The following is a 4,542-nucleotide window of genomic DNA, read 5'->3' on the forward strand; positions in this document are numbered from 1 at the left end:
CTGGGAACGCCTTGGGATTCCCCCGGAGGAGCTGGCCCAAGTGGCTGGGGAGAGGGAAGTCTGGGTCTCCCTGCTTAGGCTGCTGCCCCCGCGACCCGACCCCGGATAAAAGGAAGAAGATGGATGGATGGATATTCTGTGTAGGGAAACAAATATGGCGGAATCGGACAAGAATAGAACCAAGGAGACGACGTTCACGGAAATGGAAAGATTGAGGAAGACAGCTGTAAGGAATAAATCCAGAACAGTCATGTAATGTGGTGGAGCGAACACAGAATATTTGTTATAGAAGTGGCAGCAAATCAACACAGGGAATAAAATATATGTAGACCTGGGGATGAAGCAGGAGATCTCGAGGCAGTTTCACTGGAAGGAGATGAGTTTTAATCTTCATTAATAATAAGTCCAAGAATGAATAATCGTACTTGTTGTTAGGGGGTGGAGAGTGGGCAGGCAGGTGAGCGGCCAAGGGTGTTTGTTTCCTTTTGTAAGTGAAGAGCAACCATTTTAGAACCATCAAACAACAACAAGAGGAAAGTCTGGACACTAATGAGGACAGTGATGTCCAATCCTGGCCCTGGAGGTCCCCCATCCTGCAGGTTTTGGATGTTTAGATGTTTCGTCACAGTGAGACGGCTGATTCGAACCTTTGGCGCCGACACCACCGCGCCGAGGCGTGGTTTGGTCACTTCTTCTATTTCAGCTCATTTTAGCTTTTAAGTTTTTGTTTTGCTAATTTTAGTTTTTAGCTACGGTTTTGCTAGTTTTAGCATTTAGCTACTGTTGTGTCACTTTTAGGTTTTAGCTAATGTTAGTTTTAGCTTTTAAATACTGTTTTACTGACTTCAGCTTCTAGCAACGATTTTGCTAATTTTAGGTTTTTTTTTCTTTGACAGTTCAGCATCTTCACTCAACGTTCACAGAAAATTCAGTTTTTTCGATTTTATTATTTTATATATTTTATCTTTATTAAGTTTCGTACAAAACAGCATAGAAATAAGAACGTTACAGACGCTCTGGACAGAATCTGATCCGTTTCCTCCGCCTGCAGCCGCTGAATAAAGGTCATTTGAGCTTTAAAACAATAAGAGTTGCACTAAATAGTTTCTTCCCAGCTCCAGTCCAACAGCTGGCTCCACACGTCAGATTAATTGTCGGCATCATGTCGTGTTTTTTTTCGTCTCGGGGCATGCTGCAGCTCGTCTGGCATTTACAGCTGAAGTAATCGCAGGTCGCTGCGAAAATTATGGGTGAACGCCGATTAGTTTCTCATGTCACAGTTTAACTGTCAGACATCCACAAAACATTGGCTCAGTTTCTGGCGGCGCTTCGTCCTGAGGTGTGTGTGTGTGAGGGGGGTTTAGTCGCTCTGGTTGTCTGACAGCGAAAGCTCCGCTCGCTGTTCCTCAGCAACAGAACCAGCAGTTTGTTCCTGTGGTTCATATCCACGGTAACAAGCTCCAAATGTTATATTTAGCAGGGTTTGCAGGGCTTTGCATAAATACAACGATTCAACAAGGTCACTGTGAAAATTAAAAGATTGTCAGATTGTGTGCAAGTGTTTTTCCATCAGCAGGAATGTCGTCTCCTGACCTCAGAAATCAGATTGATGCCAAATCGCTCACAGAAGGAATTTGTCTTGAAGCCTCCAGCGCTGTCACCGCAATACAATTAATATAAAAAAAACCATCAACCAATGCAGAGCTTTAAAAATGTAAAAATACATTCACCTTCAGCAGGAGAGCTGAGGATGATCTGATTTGGACAAATATTGTGGCTTTTCAGAGGGATGAAAACAAATCTGAGGACTCTAAAAGTAGAAATATTATCAGTTCAAATCAAAAATCCTTTATTAGTGGCTGTAAGTCGTCATCCTGGTTGCTGCGGCAACGCTCGGTCTGACCTGATCCTGCGGGCCAGCCGGGTGTCTCTGGGCGGGATGGTGACCCATCCCGGACGAGCCCCCATCAGGTGAGCCTCGCTGGAAGCGCGGGTCGGTCTTAAAGTCCTGGGCGACCTCCCCGGACCGGATGAGCCGGCAAGCTGCTTCCTGGGAGCCTGACCTCCAGTGGGTTTACGGGTTCTGGACCTGCTGGGGTTCCTCAAGGTTCCTCTGGAGACATGTTTCTCTCTGAGACGTCAACCAGCTGCTCTCCACCTTGTTGTCATGGTTACGCATCATAGCAAGATGTCCAAAAGTAAAAATCCTCCAGCTGCGCAGCATCCGATACCAGAGGAACTAATCAACCAAAAAACAGGATTTACAGCCAGAAAAAGAGAAGAGGAATTAAAGTTTTCAAACTCAGAATGAATGTAATGAACACTCAGCGTATGGGTTCTGAATGACTCTCAGCTACTACCACATCAAATTGCTGCTCATCCATCTTTTCCGTTGGCGCAGCTGATTATCTGGGTCAGACATCTTGAATCAGGTGGACTCCAAAGGTTGGTCCGTTGGATGCACGTCCAACGATTGCTGAAGAATTTAACTGAAATCCATCCAACGCATTGGTGTAGATTCATCCATTCATCCAGTCGTTCAGTCATCCAAGACACGAGACTCATAAGTGGTTCAACAGAAGGCAACTGGACCTTTTCTGGACACTTCAGCTCTCATCCAAAAGACTTCTTTAGTCCTAATCATTGGCTGGTATTTTATTTGGAAATTCTTCCATAATGAAATTACACGAATGCTAAAATATTAAGTGACAACATTAGGAACTCAGCCTTCTTTTCCACCCTTACCTTCGCGTGAAAGATCTCCAGTTACTTGAGAACAGACCTTCTGGCCCTTGTTAAGGAACGCATCTGTCCATGTTGCGGTCAAAAAGCCCTTAACCTGTCTGCGAGTTGAGAAAAGCTGAGATTTAATCAGTCAAACCGCAGAAAACTGGCAGTATAAACCAACGTAATTGAATTTGTTGCCTCAGCCCTGTTGGATTCACGTCCTGTGTTTTTCTAGCTGGCGTTACGCTTCAGTTTCGGCCTTGTGGCCCTTTGCCCTGCACCATAATGCAGAGCACCAGGAGTCGTAGCCGGTTTCCCTGTTGGTTCGTGTTCCCTTCACGCTCCGAAGCCAAGGCTTTGTGTTTTGGCTGGAGCCCATCAGTGTAATCAGCTGGTCAGCCCATATTAGCCTCCTGCTTTTAGAAACCTGGTTTTAATCCTCTCTTTTTTTTTACTGACGAGGTGAAACGCGTGGACCTTTCAGCGTATCCGAACGCAAACATGGAAAATGTCTCCGCTTATCCAGGAATGTGGGGTTTATTTTATCAAGGTGCGGAAAAAAACACTTCTTCGCTTTTTACAGCCTTTAAAGCAAGACAGCTTCCTGTTCTGAACAGCCAGTTTATTATCCTCCACCTCTCCTGGTGACAAGCGATCGTGTGGAATTCAATTCATGCTTCCTTCCATTTTCTTTACCTGAAGAAGTCGGTGCCCGTCTCCAGCAGTCACTGTGCCAAAGTACACCCTGTCCATCACAGGGACAAGTCCGAAACAGATCCGATTCCAATTACAGTCAATCCTTTTCTGTTATAATACCACACACTCACATACAGAACATTTTGAAATGGCAATTAGAGTAAAGTTAACTACCGGAAGCCAGCAGATTGTGTAAAACCTTCACTTTGTCGCAGTCTGGCACCCTGTGCAGCATGCTGGCGACAGTGGAAAGGAAAGACTCCCATTTAACAGGAAGAAACCTCCAGCAGAACCAGAACCAGGCTCAGGATGGGTGCTCATCTGCCTCGGCCTGCTGGGCTTTGACAGGAAATGGACTCAAACAGAAGGACTGGTCCAGGTGTGGTTTCTATAGTCCTGGTGGAGTTTCTATAGTTAGAAAGACAAAGAGAAACATGTTAATGATAGAAATAATTACAGCAGAGCAAATAAAGCAGCAGAGTGAGGACATGGACAGTTTGTCCTCCAGCAGCAGAACTAAAGGTGAGCTCAGGAAACCCAAACCGACCCAAACTATAGGATTTATCAGAAAGGAAAGTCTTAAAAGTCGACAGGGTGTCAGCCTCACGGACAGAAACTGGAAGTTGGAGCCTGAGAACTGGAAGCTCTGCCTCCTGATCTACTTTTAGAACCTCTAGGATCCACAAGGAAACCTGCAGCATGAGAAAGAAGAGCTCTGTTAGCAAAATATGGAGCAATAAGATCTTTAATGTACCCATTTACAACTGATAAACTTTTGGAATCAACCCAATTGAAGACGCCTAGCACCGCTAATCCACCTTAGCTAACACAAAAAAGGCTATAACTTTTAAAGTTTTAAAGATAGTGAGCTAAAGTTGATTGATTGATTGATTGGTTGGTTGGTTGGTTGGTTGGTTGGCTGGCTGGTTGCATGGTTGGTTGGTTGGTTGGTTGCTTGGTTGGCTGGCTGGTTGCTTGGTTGGTTGGCTGGCTGGTTGGTTGATTGATTGATTGATTGCTTGGTTGCATGGTTGGTTGGTTGCTTGGTTGCTTGGTTGCTTGGTTGCTTGGTTGGCTGGCTGGTTGGTTGGTTGGTTGGTTGGTTGGCTGGCTGGCTGG

Source organism: Kryptolebias marmoratus, linkage group LG14 (assembly GCF_001649575.2).
Source record: "Kryptolebias marmoratus isolate JLee-2015 linkage group LG14, ASM164957v2, whole genome shotgun sequence".
NCBI lineage: Eukaryota > Metazoa > Chordata > Actinopteri > Cyprinodontiformes > Rivulidae > Kryptolebias > Kryptolebias marmoratus.